At 42.6% G+C, this 23,699-nt stretch overlaps 1 long non-coding RNA gene across 1 annotated transcript in view; it reads right to left on the bottom strand.

Annotated features, from left to right (window-relative positions):
* Positions 1-7,776, bottom strand: part of LOC122680042 — a 42,373-nt gene extending 34,597 nt beyond the window's left edge. The window contains exon 1 of the long non-coding RNA XR_006336588.1: positions 7,713-7,776. This is a non-coding gene — a long non-coding RNA (uncharacterized LOC122680042). The remainder of the gene's footprint in view (positions 1-7,712) is intronic.
* Between the last annotated feature and the right edge of the window lie 15,923 nt (positions 7,777-23,699).

The raw sequence follows: 23,699 nt of genomic DNA, 5'->3' as shown, positions 1-23,699 counted from the left end.
CCATTAAAAAGAATGCATTTGAATCAGTTCTAATGAAGTGGATGAAACTGGAGCCTATTATACAGAGTGAAGTCAGAAAGAAAAACACCAATACAGTGTATTAATGCATATATATATGCAATTTAGAAAAATGGTAACAAGGACCCTCTGTGTGAGACAGCAAAAGAGACACAGATGTAAAGAACAGACTTTTGGACTCTGTGGGAGAAGGCGAGGGTGGGATGATTTGAGAGAATATAACAACATGTATATTATCATATGTGAAATAGATCGCCAGTCCAGGTTCGATGCATGGGACAGGGTGCTCAGGGCTGGTGCACTGGGATGACCCTGAGGGATGGGATGCCGAGGGAGGTGGGAGGGGGGCTCAGAATGGGGAACACATGTACACTCATGGCTGATTCATGTCAATGCATAGCAAAAACCACTACAATATTGTAAAGTAATTAGCCTCCAATTAAAATAAATAATTTTTAAAAAAAAGAATTGATGCTTTCAAACTGTGGTCCTGGAGAAGACTCTTGAGAGTCCCTTGGACAATGAGATCAAAGCAGTCAATCCTAAAAGAAATCAACCCTGAATATTCATTGGAAGGACTGATGCTGAAGCTGAAACTCCAATACTTTGGCCACCTGAGGCAAAGAGCTGACTCATTAGGAAAAACCTTGATTCTGGGAAAGATCGACAGCAAGAGGAGAAGAGGGTGACAGAGGATGAGATGGTTGGATGGCCTCACTCACTCAAAGGACATGAGTTTAAGCAAACTCCAGGAGATAGTGAAGGACAGGGAAGCCTGGTGTGCTGCAGTTCATGGGGTCACAAATAGTCAGACACGACTTAGTACCTGAACAACAAATTAACATTCTCCCAAAGAAAAACTCCAGGTCCAGATAACTTTACTAGTGAATTCTATCCAAAATTTAAGGAATAAATAATGAAAATTCCATACAAAGTCTTCCAGAAAATGGATAAAGAAGTACGTGTTAGTTTGTTAGGGCTGCCATAACAAAGACTAGTTGGCTTAAGCAATAGAAATTTATTTTCTCAGTATTCTGAAGGCTAGAATTCTGAGAGCATGGTGTCAGCAGGACTGGTTTCTTCTGAGGTCTTTCTCTTTGACTTATAGATGGCCGTCCTCTCTCTGTCTTCACATGGTCTTCTCTCAGAGGATGTCTGGGTCCTAATTTCCTCTTCCTCTAAGGTCACCAGTCATATTGGATTAGGGCCAACCCTAATGACTTCATTTCAACTTACCTCTTTAAAGACCTTATCTCCAAATACTGTCACAATCTGAGGTACTAGGGGTTAGGATTTCAACACATGAATTCTGAGAGGATACAATGCAGCCCACAACAAGGTAATACTTCCCAACACATCCCATGAGTCAGCACTGTCCTGATACCAATACCAACCAAATGACAAGAAAAGAAAAATACAGACCAAGAATTCTTATGAAGGTAGATGTTAAAATTCTTAACAAAATATTAATTCAAATCCAATGATACAAATAATATGTCATGACTAATTGGGGTCTATTAGGGAAAGCAAGGTTGAGTTAACATTCAGTCAAGCAATATAATTCACCATACTTACAGACTAAAAAAATAAAAGTAAGTTATAGGCTCATCCCAATAGAGGCAAAAAAATTGACAAATTCTACTGTTCATTCAAGGTTTAGGAAAAAAAACTCAGCAGCCTTCCTCACATTAGATATACTGGGTTCATGGGTTATAAAATGCTGAAAGTCATCTGAAAAAATCTACAGCTAACATCATCCTTTATGGATAAATACTGAGTGCTTCCCCCATAAGATTAAGAACAAGGCAAAGACTTCCACTCTTAACACTCCTATTCAACATTGTACTATAGTTTATAATCAGTGCAATAAAATAAGAAAAAGAAAAGGCATAAAGATCAGAAAGAAAGAAGTAAAATTGTCTTTATCCACAGATGATTAATGATTGTCCATTTATCAATAGACAATCCTGTGGGATTTACTAAAAAGTTACTGATGCCAGTGAGTGAGATTAGCAAGGTCAGAAGATATATAGTCAAGGTACAAAAATCAACTGCATTTCTATATGCAACAGCATTACAAATCTGAGATACTTGGGGATAAATTTGACAAAAAATGGGCAAGACTCACTCACTGAAAACTACTGAGGAAAGCTAAAGTCCTAAATACATGGAGAACTATAGTGTTGTCCTAGATCAGAAGATTCAGTATTACTAAGATGTCAATTCTCCCCAAATTGATCTATAGAGCCAACACAATCTAATTCAAACTCCCAGCAATCATTTTCACAGAACTTAACAAACCGATCCTAAAATTTATGGAATGTGAAAGCCCTAGAAGAGACTAAATAATATGGAAATAGATTAAAAAAAAAAAAACTTGGAAGACTTACACTACCTGATTTCAATACAGTGAACCCCCTACATATGAATGAGTTCCATATTAAAAACACATTCGTAAGTCCAATTTGTTTGTAAGTTCAACAAAGTTAGCCTAGGTGCCCAGCTAACACAATTGGCTATAGAGTATTATACTGTAATAGGTTTATAATACTTTTAACATAAATAATACATAAAAACAAAAAATAAAACATTTTTAATCTTACAGTACAGTACTTTGAGAAGTGCAGTAGTACAGTACAATAGCTGGCATACAGAGGCTGGCATTAAGTGAACAAGCAAGAAGAGTTAGTGACTGTGGAAGGGAGAGAAGGTGGGAGATGGTAAAGCTGAAGGATCATCAGCAATAGGAGAGAAAGGGCAACTTCACTCATGCCTAATGTTGACAGAATGCTCTTTCACATCTTTGAAAGTTTGTAACTTGAAGATTCGTATGTAGGGGACTTGTGTGTGTGTGTGCTCACTCAGTCATGTCCAACTCTTTGCGGCCCTGTGAACTGTATTTTGCCAGGCTCCTCTGCCCAAGGAATTTTCCAGGCAAGAATACTGGAGTGGGGTGCCATTTCCTACTCCAGGGGGATCTTCCAGACCCAGGGATTCATCTCCTGCATTGGCAGGTGGATTCTTTACCACTAGCACCACCTGGGAAGCCCTTTAGTGCTTATACTTAAAGCTACAGTGATTAATACAGTATGGGGAAATTAAAGCTAGACAAATTTAGGTCAACTGAACAAAAAGTCTGGTAACAGACCCACACATATATGCTCAATTGCTCAACAATGTTATAAGGATTGTTAAGTGTCAAAAGGATAGTCTTTTCAGGGAATGGTCCTGGAACAACTGAATAACTACATGCAAAAGAACTGAAGTTTGATCCACACCTCACAGCATATATTTTAAATCAACTCAAAATGGATCACAGGTATAATGTAAATTTTAAAATTAAAAAACTGATAGAATATAGAGGAAATGACCTTGAGTTAGGCAAAGATTTCTGATATGACAAATAAATACAGTCCTTAACTGATAAATTTGACTAAACAAAAATTAAGAATGTATGTATGCTTTTTGTTCAAGTTTCAGATATTTATAATCAATGTAAACCCCCAACACAATACACAATCATGATTTCATGCATTTAAAGGGGAAATATTTCCTGGTTAAATAGAAAATTTTACAAATGACTTCTGGAAGACCTTCATTCTAAGCAGCTTTATAGTTAAACATTTCATTTAGAAGTCTGGACCTTCTTTCTTCAGCTTACTGTAATCCACATTCACTGAATAGAACCTACATTGATGACTGGGATTCAGTTTCTTCTGGCTTCTTCTTTCTATTCCAACTGATTGAACAATGCCAGATACAAGGCATACAGTGCTGCTACAGTACCTCCAGCTCCAATAAATACAAAGAAAGAAACCAAGCTTGTATGTTTCTTGGCCTAACCAAGGACCTAGTGGAGCATATTTGTGGCAAAGGCCTTTGATCTGAAAAGAGATGAGAACAAATCTGCCAGGTCCCAGACTAAGTAGTCTCTGCCCAAATGTACACTTTTTGGAAGATACTTTTAGAAGAATGCAAAAATAAGCCACAGGTTAGGAGAACATTAGCAAATCACATATATGATAAAGGACTTGTATCCAACATACATAAAGAACTGTCAAAATGCAATAAAGAGTCCAACAACAACAAAAAGTGACAATTGATTTGAAAGCATACTTCACCAAAGAAGACATTTTTTGTTTGTGTTAATTGCTCAGTCGTGTCCAACTCTTTGCGACCCCATGGACTATAGCCCACCAGGCTCCTCTGTCCATGGAATTCTCTAGGCAAAAATACTGCCGTGGGTTGCCATTCCCTTCTACAGGGGATCTTCCCGACCCAGGGATTGAACCTGGGTCTCCAGAATTGCAGACAGATTCTTTACCATATGAGCCACCAGGAAGCCCTCCTGACATATTGATGGCAAAAAGTACACAAAAAGATGTTCAGCATCATTAATTATCTCAGAAATGCAAATTAAAATAAGATACCATTGCACGCCTCTGAGGATGGCTAAAATCGAAAGGACTGGCCAAACCAAATAATGGTAGAGGATGTATAATAACTGGAATTTTCATACACTGCGGACGGCAATGTAAAATAGTACAACTACATTGGAAAACAGTTTGACAGTTTCTTAAAAACTTTGACATATACCAAAAGTATGATCCAGCTGTTCTATTAAGAAGTAATTAATTACTGAAAGGAAATAAAATCGTATGTCCACAAAAATACTTGCACATGAATGTTAATCACAGTTTCATTTGTAATAGCCAAAAACTGGAATCGACCCTATAATCATCAACAGATGAGTGGACAAATAATTTGTGGTATATCCATACAATGAAATACTACTCAGCAATAAAAAGCAGTAAACTATTAATACATGCAACAATACAGATGCAAACAATTTTTTTTAAAAAAACCATGCAAATAACTTGTAGTAACAAAAGACAAATCAGCTGTGGCTTGGAGAGGGGCCTCAGGGGAGGGGTTGACAGAGCCCAAGGAAACTTTGGAGGTAACCAATATATTCATAAACTTAATTGCAGTGATAAGTTTCATGAGTACATACTCATGTCAAAATTGCACACTTTAAGTATATGAAACTTGTTGAGTGTCAATGACACCTCAAGGTTTTTTAAAAAATATAACTGAAAAGTTGAGGATACACACATTGTAATTAAAATGTGATTTTAAACAAAGGAAAAACCCAATAACTTGATTTACCAATCATTCCCTTCTACCTCATTCTATAAGCTTCTTAGTTCCATCACCTGTTTATCCACAAGCACTGAAGGCATTGATGCCAAAGGCTAGAAGAGGTCAGATAAATCTAGACAAACCCAACAAGCACTAGCATAAAGAACTGCAGGCATACAATTGCACTCACAGTTATATACTCTTTCAAAGAAAGACAACCTGTATTTTTGCTTCTAGTTTTCTGCTTGGCATGTTGTCAGTTCAGTTCACTCGCTCAGTCGTGTCCAACTCTTTGCAACCCCATGAACCGCAGCAGGCCAGTCCTCCCTGTCCATCACCAACTCCTGGAGTCCACCCAAACCCATGTCCATTGAGTCAATGACGCCATCCAACCATCGCATCTTCTGTTGTCCCCTTCTCCTGCCCTCAATCATTCCCTGCATCAGGGTCTTTTCAACAGTGTCAGCTCTTCCATCAGGTGCCCAGAGTGTTGGAGTTTCAGCTTCAACATCAGTTCCTTCTAATGAACATCCAGGACTGATCTCCTTTAGGATGGACTGGTTGGATCTCCTTGAAGTTCAAGGGACTCCCAAAGGTCTTCTCCAACACCACAGTTCAAAAGTATCAATTCTTCAGCCCTCAGCGTTCTTTATAGTCCAACTCTCACATCCATATATGACCACTGGAAAAACCATAGCCTTGACTAGATGGACCTTTGTTGACAAAGTAATGTCTCTGGCATGTTGTAGTGACTCTTTAATCTTCTTTCCTTAAAACCCTTGCAGGACTGTGTCCATTAACCCCAAATTATTGTACCATGATCCTACCCAAACTTAACCAAGCCCCCTTCCCCATGGAAAGGTCTGCCTTAGACCAATCTCCAAAACTTCAGTAAGCATCCAGACTCTACTCTTTGCCCTCCGCTAGGTTACTAAGACTCTGTCAAGGTAAAGCTCTTCCTTACTGTGCAAGCAATAAACAGAAAGTTTTGATGATAATTCAGGAAGCCAGTGTTCAACATTATTGATTGTGTATTTCCTCTTCTGAGTTATTTTAGTAATCTTTTCCCATTAATTTTTAATGTGCGGTTTTGACTTATAGTTTAAAAACATTTTGGAGCTATTCTTTGCTCTATATGATGTCAGTATTTTCTCACTTCCCTTTTAGGTTTGGGGATTTTCTGTTGCACAGAAAATGTAAGCTTTCAATTGTTTAAAATTATTAACCATTCCTTTAAAATAAATAAATAAAGTGGTACAGCTTCTGGTGCCAAACTGCCTGGCTTCAAATCTCTGCTGCTTACTAGCTGAAGACCCTTGTTTATCACTTAAGTCTCTGGGAACCTGGTTTCCTCATCTGTCTCCCCACAGGAATGCAAGCTCCACAAAGGAAGCATTTTTGACTGTTTTGTTAATTGCTGTAGCTCTGGGAACAGTGCCTGACACACAGCGCTCAATAAATATTTATTAAATGAATGAATCTACAAAGCCAGAACAATAATCTTATTTACCTCATAAGGTTGTTATAAGAATGAACTAATTCTTGTAAATTTTGGTCTAGAACAAAGCCTGGCACAAGAAATGTCAGCTCCCCCACCCCCAATACCCGAATCCTGCCTCTTTGTGAAGTCTTACCTGAATACCCCTCTCCTCCATCTTCACTTCTCCCTTGTCCACTCCCGCGGGATTTGCATCACTGTTCCCCTTTAGCAACACCCACATATCACTTGGAGTTCTTAACTTTTGGGCAGCTGTAAGCCCCTCTGAGAATCCAAGGAGAGCTATAAACACTCTCTCTAGAAAAATACACTCATGCACAAGCTACTTTCCGGTACAATTTTAAGGAGCTCATAGAATCTAGATTCCTGAATTAAGTGGACTTTAATGTCATAACTCCATATGCTTAGTGGCAACAAACCTTAAAGGTCACAGGAAATTTCTCAGAGCAAATCTTAAGGGTCAAAGTACAAACTCAGAGTCAAGAGCAGAGCTCCTCTGGGTTGCAAATTTCTTTCTCCTTTTGAAGAGACGAGGATTATTCCTTCCTGACAGTCCTTTCAGAGCTGACCCTTCACCCTAACCGGACAGAGAAAGAGGCACTGTGAGGGACAAGGGGCCGGGAGGAAGGGGGTTCTTAGTGAAAGCGGGGGCTCCAACAGATTCCAAGATGAGCCGTAAACTCGGCCACCCAGTCTCCCGGTCGGTGGTCAACAAATCCTCACCAACATAATGAGTTGCAGTCTTCTCAAGCAGGAAAGAGGGGTAAAACGGAAGACTGTCTTACTGCCCTCTCAGGAAAAGGGGCAGGCCAGGCGGTATGCACGTGAAGAGCCCTGGACCCTGCGACGACCGCGTAACTTCTACCAACTTTATAAGCTTCCTAAGCCTCCGTTTTGCCCTAAGAATGGGAATTAGCAGAATGAACCTCGTACTTTGGTTGTGAGGTAACTAAACCACCTACACACTGTTTCGCACCTGGAAGCACCCAATAATTATGAGCTGTTCTTTATTAATATTAAATAACAACTGGAAGGAAGGACGTTGCCTGCTTACCAGCCGTGTGGGCCTGGAGTCGGCTCAGAGGAAGGAGAGCGGCGCGCAGAGAGCGGGCCGGGGCGGGGCCGGGCCGGGGGCGGGGCGGGGCCTGGGCGTGGCCTGGGCGGGGCCTGGGCGGGGCCTGCGCCACCTCCCGGCCTCCCCCAGCCGCAGGCCGGGCTACTTCTATGCTTCTGCCCTCCTTCCAGGGAGGCGGCCTCTTGCCTTGTCGGTGTTCTGGAGCTCCCCAGACAGAAACGCGCAGATCCTCAAGGGGTTCCCTGCCTCCCCTTCCTTTTAGCCACGGACTGAGACCTCCTCATCTACGGATGGTTCAGTCATAGAGTCAAAAATTACTGGACTCAGAGAAAGATGAAGGCCAGCCTTTTATTTTGATTAGAAACAGTCCCGGAGGGGAGAATGGATACTTGTATATGTACGGCTGAGTTCCTTCGCTGTTCACCTGAAACTATCACAACACTGTTAACCAGCTTACACCCCAATACAAAATAAAAGGTTAAAACGAAAGAAGCAGTCCCAGAGGTGACGTGATTTGCCCAAAGTCGGCAACTTCCTGAAATTAGAAACCAATCGGAAGACTTCCATGTGGGTGTTCTTTCCGCTGTTATCAGGTTACCTCAGAGTCTTAGGATCTGCTTTTGAAAAAGAATGAAGAGGTCGGTTAGGGAGAGCAATTGAAGGGAAAAATATTCGGATTTGGTAACTGCTTATGGCAGGGGTTGAGAGAGTGGGGGGTGATACAGTGTGTAATCGGCTTCCCCCAAAAAAACACAAATGTATACAATTTTAGAATTGTTTTAGATCATGAATTTTAGTTGAGTGCATCTTCGGGCGGGGGTGGGGGGGGGGGGCGGACTTAACCTCTTTTGTTTACCCAGCCAAGTGCCTAATGCAGAGTACCTAGTAAACGTTTGCCACCTGAATGACCGCCTGGCTGGGCCCGCCCCATCCACCTTCGAGGGTTTGCTGGAGGGTTTGTGGAGCCAAGCCCCACCTGGGAGGCACGTAGTCTGTCTTTTACAGTTTTTCTCAGTTATGGCTTTGCCCTGAATATTCTTTGTTCATAAATCCTTGACTGCATCTCTTGATTATTTCCTTAGGATATTTTCCTAGATGTGGGATTACTGTGAAGGGTATGCACACATTTAAGGCTCTAGATTCAGAACCCCTCCAGCAGTGCAAGAATGAGTCAGCTTCCCAGCGAGCTGGCTCTAACTAGGTATTAACAGACTTCATTTTATTTATTCATTTATTGCCATCTTGATAAAACAAGTATTTTATCTGCCTTTCTTTTTGGACTAATAAGATTGAGATTGAAGTAATTTTAAAGAAATACTATAAGGAGCCCGGAGAAATCCTTGTGTGGGGTAGGAGACCAGTGAAATGCCCTTAGGGGAAACCTAAGGGCAACTATTGTTTGGAGCAATTTGACCTGAAGATGTAAACATCTGAGCCTTTCTAGAGAGCCTCCCCCTGGGCCAGGGAGGGGAGCTGTGATTTACGCCTTTCTCTCTGCTACTTTCATTTCCTGATGAGTTAATATTTTAAAACTAATGAAAAACCGGTATACCTGTCTTTAAGGAGAGCAAGAGAAGGTAGAAGTGGGAAAACCATTTTAAGTTAAGTCCTGGAGAAAGGGGAGGGGTGAGTGGTGAACTGTGAAACTTGTTTCCAGAAGATGGGAGGTAAGTCCTTGGGGGTCTGCTGCCAGTCTGGAGGGGCCAAAGGTGGGGTCTAGAGATTTTGTATGTGAAAGGCTGCTCTTTGGTTGTGGAACTTACGAGGACAGGGGTCCCCGAAGGACCTGGAAAGTGCTTTTAATGCACTTTGGAGGCTCACAGTTAAATCTCCAGGGACAAAGGAAAGCAGTAAGGAAGTGGAGGGAGCCATGCAGCAGAGTACTGAGAAGGGAGCTTGTGGTTTTCCCAGGGAAGAGGCAACCGCGAGCTGGGGAGCTTTTCTTGGTTTATGAAACAATGAGGACTTCCCACCCTGCCAGAGCCAGGAACCAGCCCCAGCTCTTCAGAGGTCCACTGGGTTCTTTTACAAACCATACGGAGGAGGATGACTATTTTACAAATGTTTACAGCAGTTTTATTTACTAAACTAGCTCTCATTTACTCTCAACTAAATTTATAGTCCTAATTGCCATCATTAGCATTTTTCTCGATAATAAACATACAAGATATGTTTTATAGTTGGTGGGTTTTTTTTTTTAATTAGCTTTGTGGGAGAGTTTATTTTCTTGATTGCTTTAAATTTCCTATTAAAGTCTTAAACAGTCAGCTTCTTGCAGCTCAGCAATCTATGATTTTTTCTGTCACTTTAATTCTTCTGAAAGAGCTTAAGCCAAATATGAATCAGTAGTTCTTAGAGGTTTAAATGAGTGATTTCAAAATCTTGTCACACTTCAAAATCACTTAGCTACTTTTAGAAAAAAATTACAGTTGCCCCTGCCTCCTTTTTTTTTTTTTTTTTCCCTGCCTCCTTTTTGAGAGACTAATTTTATAGGGTTGGGACATCCCCTAGAACTGTTTTTTTTTGTTTGTTTGTTTTGTTTTGTTTTTAAGCCTTCTTTGTGATCTTTTAGGGAACTTATGCCTAAATGTTTATCTTTTTTTTTTTCTTTTAAAATGGACTTTTGAAATGGCAGCTTTAACTTCTAAAATATTAATTAATACTTTGCATTTCTGGAGAAAATTCCTTTTCACCTCCCTCCCAACTTGGCCCAGGCTTCAGCTCTCCAGGCTCTGCAGTCCTTGCTTGACACTTACTGCCCTGTGTTCTCTCTGGTTCCTGTGACTCCTGGTTTTCCTTCCTGGCAGCATATTTGGGGTTTTCTGTTGTTCACTGGCCTCTCTTCTTGTACTGTCTTTCAAAGCACTGTTGCTGCTCAAGGTGTCCTGGAAACTCTGGTGGGCATATTATCCACTCCCATGATCGATCATTGATCGGTATTTGGGTGCTTACTGTTCTCTAATCTGCATCTCTCACTCTTCCTGTGGGAAGCCCTCCAGATACCCATGTCAGCTGCCTAGAGAGCACCTACTCTCAGATGTCCCACAAAGCACCTCACACTCCCTGTTTCTCCAATATTGAGTTTCTCACCATGTTTGTCCCCTGTGTTTCATATCTCAGAGAAAGGCTTTCCCAAGTTATTCAAGGAGAAACCTGGGGATACCAGAGACTCTGCTGAACTTGCATTCTACAAGGTGGCAACAGTCAGTCTCTCAGCCTCACGGATTCCAGCTCCTTCGTATCTCTAGACTCCCATTTTGCCCCTTCAGTCACTCCTTAGATCAGAATTCCCCAATGGCCTGCCTCATTCTCTCCACAACAGGGTAATCAATTTTAGTCTCCAGCTTTAAGTTCTCCATCCTCCCAGGATAAAGTTCACCTTCACAAATCTGGGTTAAAAGGTTATACAGCCTCTGGGCCCTGCTGGTCTCTCTACCACACCTCTCCTCACATGGAAGGCACTTTCCTCACAGCCACATGGAGTTACAGCTGCAACCTGCCCTACCAGCCACTCCCCACCCCCTCCTCTTCCACCCCGTCAATTACTCTTCACTCTTCAGGTCCCAGCTTGGACACTGACAGAGAGCCTTTGAGATGGCCTCCTGCTATTCATGCCCTTGAGTGTGAGCTGGACTTCCTGATGTGATTCTGGAGAAGAGAAGATGGCCGAAGTGACAGGCTGCTCCTTTCAGGCACCCTCCCCCACCTTACCTGCTCTGTGGGAAGCTAGTTGCCCTGTTGAAATGCTCTGTGAGGGAGGGGAAGGCTCCAGCCGGCAACCTGTGAGGAACTGACTCCTATCAGTGACTCAGAACTGGGTCCTCCACCAGCTGAGCCATCAGATGAGAGGACAGCCTTGGCCAATGGCAGTAGTGCGCCCCCCCCCGCCCCATGAAAGGCCTTCAGCCTGAGGGCACCTGGCTGAGCCACACCTGGATTCCTGACCCCAAGAAACTGTGAGATAATAAAGGTTTGTTGGTGCAGCAGCTCTGCTTTTGTTGATTTGTTACACAGAAATAACCAGTACCACCTCTGGACCCCTGCCCTCCCTCCACACCAACTTCAGGGTCCTTCTGAGTTCCAGTTTCCACCTGTCATGATCAGAACTTAGCCTTAGTAATAGAATTAGGATTTGTCCTGATATCTGCCTCCAAACTGCAGACTATGGGGAAAAGTAGGCTAGGAGGGAAGAAGGTCCCATTTCCTTCCGGAGACCCTGAATCCCACCCTGCTCCTACCACACCTTTGCACAGCACAGCATCACACACAGCAAGTGCCCCAAGGAAGAGGCTCAGGCAGCAGAGCCACGCCCGCAGTCCCCACCTCCCGGCCAGTACACACCGGGCCCACAGGCCTTTGTGGGCGCACTGCCCTCTCTGAGGAGGAGGGTGGAGAATGGAGTCTGTCTTTGCTCCTTCACACACAGCCTCAGGCCGTGCTTTTGCGAGGGATCAGAGTCTCGAGAGCTGAATGGCAGGTGGGGAAGGAGGGCGGCCCAGTTCCTCCAGCCAACTTAACTGTCACACTGTTCCAAGTGTGGTAGGGAGGGCCTGCAAAAAGCGAAACAAAACCAAAACCCCACTAGCCCAGGGTGCTTCCTGCTGCTTTCATTTTCCGCTGACTAAAGGCACAGGTCACTCGCTATCTCAGACCTATCCCTGAGCTCTGAATACAGTTCCTGATTCCCAGCACCCGCCTCAGGGCAGGTATCAGCACTTCCGGCCCTATGCCTGCTGTATCAGGAAGGTGGCATCTCCCGGGGCCCCACCCCCCACCCCTGCTGCCAACCAGCCAACATCTCTATTGTGCCCAAGCTGGATGAATGAATGTTTGAGACACATGCCTGGGTAACACTGCACGCATGCATGGCATGGGCTTCTGCCCTGCCCCACTCCCAGCAGTTTTCCTTTGGGCCCTTGCTCCTACAGTGGCTTTCTGCTAGCTGCTGTCTGTGGCTAAAAAGGTTCTGCTCTAGAATGTGGTAGTGTGGTCATGGGAAGCACACAAGTTTGAGGGTGCAGGTCTGCTTTCAGAGCTTCATTCTGTCATTTAGGATATCTGACCCTGATTGTGTTACTGGCCAGCTAGGCCTCATCCTCTGGATGAGGTCAGCTAAAAAGCTGTTTGCCCTGGTACTGTGATTAGTTTACCCCAGTACTGTGATTAGATGAAATAAACCATGAATATGACTATGCAAGGCATCTGTAGTAGTAAGTGTTCAATAATTGCTTCTTGTGTGTTTTAAAAAGACTTTAACCATCCTTGTAATTTTTCCTTGGAAATTAAGCTAAAGAAGATTGTTGATGTCTAGTTGACAAAGTGCCACTTTAGGTTTTTTGTTTGGTTTTTTGGCAGGAGGTGGAGTAGGAAAAGATTGAAGGGTTAGGGGACCACTGTTTTACTGGTTTCTAATCTGACTCTCCCATCTGCTGTTCTGGGCAGTACAGTAGAAACAGCTGCTCAAATGCACAAGGAATGGATGTGCCTGAACCTGCCTCCGACTCCCAGGTGGTAAGGTGTTTTTCGTGTTTGTATTCAGGCCTCTGTGCCTCTGCTTTGGCCCTGTCACAGGTGAAAGGGAATTGCTCGTGTCACTGGGAGCAGACAAACGCAGTGGTTCGCATGAGGTCTACGCTCAGCCATTAGCAGCAGGTATACAGACTCAATTTCCAGATCAATAAACAGCTTGACTTCAAAAATTAAGTGCATTCGACTTTCTTTTCATTGCCCAGAGTACACACAGGGGGTCGAATAACAAGTCAGCAGTCTTTTCAAATCAGTCCAGTTTAGGTCTAGAGCATGCCAGTGCCTGCGTGATGAGAAGAGGAATCAGACACACTGTGGTGAGATTTTTAGATATTTAAATCGACTGTAGACGCGTCTGCACCCACAGAAAATTCATTGTAACTGTTCATCTTTTTCTCAACAATGTGAAAAGTTACCATAGTGTGGTAAACCTAGGTTTAATCAAAACTTGAGTCCTGAAGTCGACATACTTAACTTCGTTGATACCATAAAGAGGAAGGGGAAGTATAACAAGATATTTTAACCGTGGGAGAGGTAATCTGGCATTTTTTTATAAAGTCAGCACTTCAAATAATACTGCAAAGGGGCATCTCCTCTCACCTAGTCTCTAGCAACTGTGTCTGAACTTGCTCTCCACCAGAGCCACTTAGAGTTGTTTGCCATTTAAAATGATAAATACCAGTCATCACATATAATCATTGGTAAGACACTTAAACAAAGCAAAATAAAGATGTCAGGGAAGGAGGCTGACAGGATTTGACTGGTTGCTCAGACAGGAATGCCTGACTTTATTTAAGTCATAATGCCCAGATCCTCAGCTTTGAAGATCCCCAAACTCCCTATTTTGCTGTATTGGAGGTAATCACTAGGGTTCACAGTGGGAGCTAACAGTAACTAAACTCCTAAGAAACTGATGTGCAAAACCAGCTGCCAATTTATAGTTTCACAGTAAGAAACTATAATACCAAGAGGACCAAATGGTCAGCCCAGTTGTCTCCCTTACGGGAATAGACATGAGCAGTGGGCAGCCACGTGTTAGTCTAGGATAATAGAAGTCAGAGACCAGGAGGTCACATCAGGATCTGAGAGGTCAAGAAGCCCTTCACTATCATGATAAATGAAAACCCACGTTATAAAACAGTATGTCCAGTGTAACCCCCACTTTGATTATTTGTTTATTTTTCTTTTTTTGTTATGCTGTGTGGCTTATGGGATCTTAGTTCCCCAATCAGAAATCAAACCCAGGCCCTTGAGAGTGAAAGCATGGCATACTTAGCACTGGACCACCAGGGAATTCCCCCACCTTTGTTTAAAAATAAAAACAAACCTGGAAAAACATACATAATGATGTTTTAATAGCAGTTATAATCTCTCTGTAATGGCATTATGAGCAATTTTTATTTTTCTTATATCCACTTTAAATTTTTTCTGCAAAGTAATTATGAGTTCCTTTTGAAGAAAGAAAATAAAGGATAAGTTAAAAGTTCAACTTTAGAGTCTTTGTTAAGTAAATCAAGAAAATCTACATGGAAAGCTATGCTGTCATTAAATATGTTGTAGAAGAGTTTTTAATGCTTGAGGAAGTATTAATAGCAGTTAATATTTGTGAGGTGCTTACCATGTGTTAGGCACGTGTGCTTTATGTGTCTGAACTCACTTAATTCTGTACCGGGCTTGCAAGGTAGATGAGGAAGCTGAGGCCGAGAAACGTGGGGAAACTTGCCGGTGTCACCCAGCTGGTCCCAAGGTCAGTTTTCTCTTCCATAAAATTTTCTCTCCCTTCCTGACATTAGCTCATCAGATTGATATTTGAATTCAAGAAGATAACAAATATAAAGAAAAGAATCCAGCGCCCATAACGGGCGTCAGCAAACTTCAGCCACAGTCCAAATCCAGCCCTGTCACCTGGTTTTGTATTTTATGTGAGCCATGAGCTAAGAATTGCTTTCACAGTTTTAAATAGTTGGAAAAAGTGAAATCAGAAAGAGAATAGTATTTTGTGACACGTGAAAATTACATGAAATTCAAGTTTAAGTGTCCAAAAAATAAACTTTTACTGGAACACTATCAAGCTTATTCTTATTTGTCTGTGGACACTTTTCTGCTCTGCTGGGATGAGTAGTTGAGACAGAGCCTGAACCGCAAAACTTAAAATATTTACTATCTGACCCTTTACAGAGAAAGTTTGCCAAAAGCCCCGGGTGAGGTCTAGCGCTGATTATAATAGTTACGTGAAGAAGCCTAATATTAATCAGTTAAAGCAGTGGTCTCTGACTTTGGCCGCACTTCAGAAGCTCCTTGCATGCTCCACTGGTCACCCTACCCTGCTCCCCTGCACAACTGAAGCTTATCCTGTAGCAAGGGAGTTGGGAAGTTTGTATTTTCATGTGCATACTGTGTCTCATATGTTTGTGTTTACATATATATCCTATTTAATTTTGACAATAGTCCAATGACCCCAGTTTTACAGATGAGGAAACTGAGGCTCACAAAATGAAGGTAGTTTGCTGAAAAAGTATATAGTTTAGCAAGTAGCAGTAATACCAGTTTTCTGGAGCTGGTTTAGTGAGTATTCTTACTACACATGCTGCCTCTCTGCACCTCTCTTGCTGTTTCACATGCTTTGTTTACTGTATTCTCTACAACTGTTGATCACTTCCTATTTGGGGTTGGCACCCCGATCCCACATAAAAATCAAACATCAGCCCACTAAGAGGAGTAGCTAATCCTCTGGCCAACCACAATTTACTAATGGGCAAAAACTAACCTCCTTTCAGCCCCAGGTAACATTTAAATCTCAGTGTATTTGAACCCAGTTCTTCTGAAACTGACCTTGCTGTCTTATTGAGGGACACTGTTGGTGGATATTCTCAGTGGAGGCAAGCACAATGGCAGGTTGTTGGGGATTTTTGTTTGGACAGGTGTGACTCCATTAAAAACCACACTATGGAGACTTTCACCATTCCACAGGGCACTTGTGTAATCTTGTATGCGCTCATTTTTACAAAGTGAAAATGGCTTTTCCTTTGTACTTTTGCATTTGAGTACCTCATGCTTGCTGGTAATGCCAACTAATAGCAAATGAAAGATCCATAAATAATGTTAAATCCAGTGGCAGAGTGTTTCTTAATGCCAAGTGTATTAGTAAACTTTGATTCTATTTTTTTTTTCTTCTTCATGTAGAAGATGTGTTTATTTTTTCATTATTTTCATGGTTCTTTATAGACTGTTACTTCGATTCAGTCTTTTTCCTTCTGGCATATTTAATTTCTCCCTCATTGAGTCCATACCCTTGTGGCCACTCAGTAGGGCAGGGCAGGCCAAGGGGAAGAGAGTGTTGGGTTCTTTGCCAGCACTAGCTTGGAAGCAATGTTGTCTAGTGAGTGACTCTGCTTGCCGAAAGTGTGTGCAATACCTCTGGGGCCCAGAATCAGTAGAAGGTGTCGTGCAAAGTTGCTGCTTTCCTGGAAGAGCAAGTCTTAAATAGTTAATGATTGTAAAGAAACTCATTAAGAGAGGCATATTTTACCTCCTTTTCTGTCATCATTGTAACAGAGGATTCAATCAACTTTAATTTATTCAGCCAGGTGCCTGTGGAAGCTGCCTCGTTTGTTTGGCTTTGTTTTCATGAAATCCCTTGTCAACTGTGTTCCAAGCATCAGTGAGCTAATCCTGCCCCTCTGTCAGATTCACAGTAGACAAAGGCCACTAGCACAGAGTCTCCACAATGAGGACGGCAGAGGATCTATTAATGTGTCAGTTGCCTGTGAATTACAGCCAAGATATTTGCCTAACATATGGCATAAGGTTATCATGTTGTAAAGCATCTCGTTGGAAGTCAAGTATCCATGCCCACTTATAGATGCTCATAACTACTTAGTTGTATAAAAAATTATGCCCAAGGACAAATATCCTTGGGAATTTGATGCAACCACTAAATTACAGTAGAGTTAATCTATTGGGAGCATTTTACTTTTTATAGGATAAAAATAAATCAGAGATGAAATCAGAGCAGCTTTTAAGGATAAAGTGGAAAAACTGCCACATTTAGTTCTAATCCTCAATTAGGACTGAGAGGCGGGGTCTGTAGGCAGTAAGAGTGTTATGAGCAGAGTCCATTTTATCCACGAAGACATTCAAATGGAAAGGAATAAGATAATGTCATGGAGACAGATATCACCTGGTTTTCTGATTGCCCCTCCATATAGGCCTAAGAGGTTTGGCTTCCACTTTTGCTGATTAGGAATCTTTAATCAGTAGCCCCAAGTTAAAAGAACTCAGATACCAACTCACTAACAAAGCTCAAAAACAGGAATGTATAAAAGAGAATGCCAAATTATTCATTTCCAATGAGAAATAGAATGGCCCAACTCAACAGTTACTGAGTCAACCTAATCAAAGATCTCTCTTCTGGCCAGTAAGAGAGGCTGCCTTTTCCTCTTATTAATTTTCCATCCACTGACCACCTCCCACCCTGATTTCTTGCTATAAATTTCCACTTTTCCTTGTTATGTTTAAAATCGAGCCCAACCTCTCTTCCATACTTGTAAAAACCCCCTACTGTGATGGTACCTGAATAAAATCTCCCTCATCATTTTTTAATGATGTTTAGAATAATTCTTTTAAGGACACAAGTTACATGAGGTAACGACTCACAGTGGGACACCATCTTAACTACAGCTGAACCTTAAACAACACGGGTTCAAACTGCACGGGTCCACAGTACTACACGATCTACAGTCGACTGAGTCCCCAGATGTGGAACCGAGGATATGGAGGGCAAACTAAAGTCACATGCAGATTTTCAACTGAGTCATTGTCCCTACCCTCCACCCCCATCCCAACTCCTTTGTTCAAAGATCAACTGTAACACAACTGCAATGACCTTATTTCCAAATAAGGTCACATCTGAGGTCCCGGGGTCTAGGACTTCAGTGTGTCTTTTGGGAAACACAATTCAGCCCATAACAGGCAACTTCTCCAGAATGCATGGTGGGCATTCTGATGGTGCCTCCCACACTCTTATTCTTTCTTCTGGCAGTGCACCACCCTCCTTCTGTCCCCTCTTTCCAAACCTGAGATTCCACACCTCTGGCCACACAGGACTCAAGCAGGGCCTGTGGCTGGTCAGTTAACACCCTTCCCTCAGATTTTTCTAAGTAGAGTCAGGGTGGGGGAAGCCCTCCCCCACTGGGATGTGGTACTTGGGCATGAAACCTTAGACCTGCTGCGCTATGTCCCCAAATAAGTGGAAAGAACTTGTTTACAGGATGAGCCAATGAAGCCATCAGAGCAAAGAAGCTGAGACGAGGGGCAGAGAGCCCAAGCTTGGAGTTCTGGCTCCCAGCTTTCCCCAGGCTCAGCATCGGCTCTTCCAGGGTCATGAGAACTAATCAGGCCCTCTTTGTGCTCAAAGAAGTTTGAGTTGGGACCTATGATTTGGAAGGAAAAGAGTCCCAGGAGAAGACAAAAGATAAAGAGCATTAAGTGGATCCTTGAGGGCTGTATCATTTGGGAAAACCCTGGAGAGAGCCCCTTGGGAAGGATAACTTCCCCCAGAGAAGCAGAGGGGCTAGAACCCTTCTCTTCAGAAGAGAAGGGAACCCTGAGACATATCTGGGGACACTTCGTGGGCTGAGGCAGGTGGCTTGCTACAGGAGAGCCACTGAATCAGAAAACTTGGTGTTAAAACTGAGGTGGACTCAGTTATGACCCTGTGGGACCTGAAGATACTTGAATTAGCAATGAGAATGCAAGTTATCAAAAGGCTGGCTGACGAGCCTAGAATCCTAGCAAGGGGTATTGACATGAGTTGAATGACTTAACTGTTTACTGGCACCAGGCTCTGACATCTGTTTTCATCATAGAACATGCCTATCAGAAGAATATTAATCTATTCATTATTGAACAAATATTTATTAAGAGACTTTGATGTCCCAGGCACTGCAGTAAGAATGACTATATACTGATATGCAAAAGACGTGAACTCACCTCCCATGGAGTTTTTACTCTACGGAGGAAAAAAGATATTTGACAAATAAATATACTACTAAATGTACAAATTATAGTAAATGTGAAGAAAAAGTTATGGGAATTGAGAATTTTAGATCAGAAGGTCAAGAAAGTCCTCTCTGAGACTATTGAGGCTTGAAGTTGAGTAGAAGTTGGCCAGGTATGGGGAAGGGTGGTAAGGCAGGAAACAAAAGGAGAATCCACATGAAGGAAACAGTGTATGCAAAACCCCTGTGTCCAGAAGGAGCTTGACAAGAAATGAGAGAGAAGCATGGCTGAAGAATAACTAGGGTAGGCGTAGAGTGGCCTAAGAAGAGCCTAGAGAGATGGGCAAAGGCCTAATATAAAGATCCTAGAGTCTATCCCAACTAATTAATGTTCCAAGGCACCTTTTAAGAAAGAGAAGTGATTGAAGGACATAGAGAAAAGAGAGACCAATTAGGAGGTTGTTTGCAATAGTTCAGATGAGAGAGGATGATGGGTGATGGCAGAGACGTCTGCATTTGAGACACTTGTTGAACGTAGAATTTATGGCTCTGGGCCTGGTGTACCTATCATAGGTGACATGAGGGGGGCATTGAGAATGACTTTCAAGTTACTGGCTTGAAATTGTGGTGGTTGATAGTGCCTAAATGAAGTGAGAAATAATAAAGAAGGATGTTGCAAAGAGATAGGCAAGCAGAATCAAAGAGTGATTTCAGGTTCAACATGTTCAGTCTAAGACTGTTGGAGGACTTTCAGGTGGAGATAGAAAATACTAGTTGGATAGTCAGTCTTGTGATATAGGGGAGATCTAGACTGCTGGTAGAAATCTGTGAATGACTGGAAAAAGAGCAATTGGGATAGGATAGTTGAGACTGCCTAAGAACAGAGTATAGAGCAAGAGCAGAACCTAAGGACTGAGGGAACTTTTTGCAGTGAGTTGTTGGGTATAACGGAGAAGGCAATGGCACCCCACTCCAGTACTCTTGCCTGGAAAATCCCATGGATGGAGGAGCCTAGTAGGCTGCAGTCCATGGGGTCGCTAAGAGTCGGACATGACTGAACGACTTCACTTTCATTTTTCACTTTCGTGCATTGGAGAAGGAAATGGCAACCCACTCCAGTATTCTTGCCTGGAGAATCCCAGGGACGGGGGAGCCTGGTGGGCTGCCGTCTATGGGGTCACACAGAGTCGGACAAGAATGAAGTGACTTAGCAGCAGCAGCAGTTGGATATAAGCCAGTGTGTTAACAAAGGGAACTGAGAAGGCGCAGCCAGACAGATGGCAGAAGAACCAAGAGAAAGTAGTGTCACAGATTCTACAAGGAGAGTGATATGAGGAGCCACTCCTCGTGAAGTCCAGTAGGATGAGGATGGAAAGGTATTGAATTTGGTGGTCTCATCAAGAGTTTCCTCAATGGAGCAGTGGGAGGGTAAGGTAGACAGGAAAGGGTAGAAGGGTCAATGGGAGGTGGGCAATGGAGTTAGGAAGAAGTATAGACAGTGCTTTCAAAACCTCTATTTAGGGAATTCCCTGACAGTCCAGTGGTTAGGACTCTGTGTTTCCAGTGCCAGGAGGCCTGGGTTCAATCTCTCGTCAGGGAACTAAGATCCCACAAACTGCAAGGCATAGCCAAACAACAGTAACAACAAAACCCTCTAGGGCGTCCCTGGTGGCTAGGACAGTAGGACGGTAAAGAATCTGCCCGCAATGACAGAGACCCAGGTTTGATCCCTGAGTCGGGAAGATCCCCTGGAGAAGGGAATGGCTAACCACTAACACTTTCACTTCACTTTCACCATGGGAGGCAGAGAAATGGTACTGTGACCAAAGAGAGAATATGGGGGCAGGATTTAAATATGAAAGATAATAGAGCATGTGTATTAGTGGCTTAGTCATGTCCAACTCTATGGGACCCCATGGACTGTAGCCCACCAGGCTCCTCTGTCCATGGGATCTTCCAGGCAAGAATACTGGAGTGAGTTGCCATTTCCTCCTCCATAATAAAGCATATTTGAATGCAAATGAGAATTATTCCCACTGAGTGGGAGATAAAGCACAGGGGAGGTACAAGTCAGGATCCAGGAAGTAGCCTGAGAGAAGGCGCTCTCCTCCAGGCAGGGTAACACCTGACTCCAGCTGTGTGCTGCTTTTGTTGATGACCTTTCCTCCTCATCTTACTCCTTCTGGTTGGCAGAAGAATGCTTCATTTTCGTGAATCATTTAACTGTGAGTCAGAGTCTACGTCTGTTTTTGTGTTGTGTTTTGGTTTTATAGTTTTGTTCTTTGGAAAGAATTTCCATTTTCCTTAGATACTACACTAATGAGAAATATTCTGTCCCAAGGTAGCCTGGGTGGTGTGATTGGAATACCTAGTAAAATTTATACTTGCCCCAAAGTATCATTTAGTAAGAACTAATAATAATTAACTTAAGTACAGGAGTTACCTTTAATGAGCATCTTAATTTCACAGATATTACCTCCTTTCATCTTTTTTTTTTTCCCAGCCAGGGTTCGCAGCTCGTGGGATCTTAGTTTCCCAACTAGGGATGGAGTTCTGGCCCTTGGCAGTGCAAGTGCAGAGCCCTAATCACTGGACCACCAGGGAATTCCCTCCTTTCATCTTTTATTTTTTTACACCAAAAAAATTTCTTTTATTGGAGTATAGTTGATTTACAATGTTGTGTTAGTTTCAGGTGGATAGCAAAGTGAATCAGTTATACAGATACATATATTCATGCTTTTTTTTAGATTCTTTTCCCATATAAGTCATTACAGAGTATTGAATAGAGTTCCCTGTGCTCTAATAAGATAGCAGGTCCTTATTACTTACCTATTTTATTAGAAACTCTGACATGGTTTTTATTATTATTATCTCCACTAGGAAAATAAGAAACTGAGACCAGGAGAAGTTAAGTAATTCATAACTTTTTAGAGCCGATAAATGGCAGATCCTTGGTAGTTTAAACCCAAAATTCCAAGAAAAGCTCTAACTGTGTCTTTATAGATGTATTTTCATTGCCCTTGAGATAGATGTAGATGATGAAACAATCACAGATAATCTGACAACACCCCTCAATTGTCAGCCTCTAAGAACAGGGACAGGGAACGGGGTAGAAACAAAAAGCCCACATTTGAAGTTCAGCTCTGAAAGCCCCTTGTGGGTGCCCTGAACCCCCATCACCTGGGAATCTTTCACAGATAATCATCATTCCACAGAATTCAGCTCATGTCCTCACAAGCAAAACTGAGATTGAGAAATGATTTGGTTCCTGTGGACAATCAGACTGGAACCAGGCATGAATTAACTGCAGTTAACCAAGAGGAGGCTTATATTGTTACCTTTCTTGTACCAGCACACAAAGTGGAGGGTAGAATAGAGGTTTCTCACAACTTAATTTTCTGAGAATAGTGTTTGCAGTTGGGGTAAGATAATGGATATGAAATCCTCTTGAAAACAGTGCATTCACGTTGCTGTGTGATGGTGGTGGGGGAAGGGAACTGGCAGCTCATGGTATTACCCTAGAGTTCAGGGTCTGTGAGCCAATGACCCTTCCTCCTCTCAGGGAGTGTGGAGCCTACAGAGCCTCCCTGAATCCCCCAACTGTGGTGCTCCATTTACCAACGGGCCCTTAGCTCTTCCAGCACATGGGAAGCCCAAGAATATTGGAGTGGGAAGCCTATCCCTTCTCCAGCAGATCTTCCCCACCCAGGAATCGAACCGGGGTCTCCTGCATTGCAGGTGGATTCTTTACCAACTGACCCCTCCATCACACCAAAGAGATTCAAAATGGAAGATGGACAGTGTACTTTAGAAGCTTCACAGTTCAGAAGCCTAAATCGACTCTTTGTTTATGCAAAGTAAACAAAGGTTTTAGAAAATGTCCACCATGTAGTTAAGCTGTAGGACTCCTCGACACACATTTATTGATAGGCAAACTGAGAAAAGCCACCCTTTTTTTCAGAAAATGATCCTTATAAACTAAGAAAATAAAATGATAGGTGCAATATTTGGATTCAAAAGGACCAGGGGTGGGATGGGGTGGGAGGTGGGAGGGAGATTCAAGAGGGAGGAAACATACATATACCTATGGCTGATTCATGTATGGAAGAAACCAGCACAATATTGTAAAGCAGTTATCCTCCAATTAAAAATACATTTAAAAAAAAAGGACTGGGGTACAACCTCATTCCTATCACTTATAAGATGTGAGTCTTACTTTATTTCTCTCAAGCTCACTTTGCTCAGTGATACAATGAGTATGATAACAATAATAATGCTTAGTTCATAGCAACAGTGTAAAGTAAAGAGAGAAAGTTGTCAAGCGAGTTTACGCTCCTCGGTTCTTGTCTTGGCACACCGAAGATTTGGAGTGACGGACATTAAAGCCCTCGGCGTGTCACAGCTCTCGGGTCTTGGACAGACCGTGTTATAGCTCTCAGGT

The sequence above is a fragment of the Cervus elaphus genome, chromosome 22, assembly GCF_910594005.1.
Source record: "Cervus elaphus chromosome 22, mCerEla1.1, whole genome shotgun sequence".
Classification (NCBI taxonomy): Eukaryota; Metazoa; Chordata; class Mammalia; order Artiodactyla; family Cervidae; genus Cervus; species Cervus elaphus.
The sequence above is the reverse complement of the archived record's forward strand: the minus strand, read 5'-3'. Positions and strand labels throughout refer to the sequence as shown.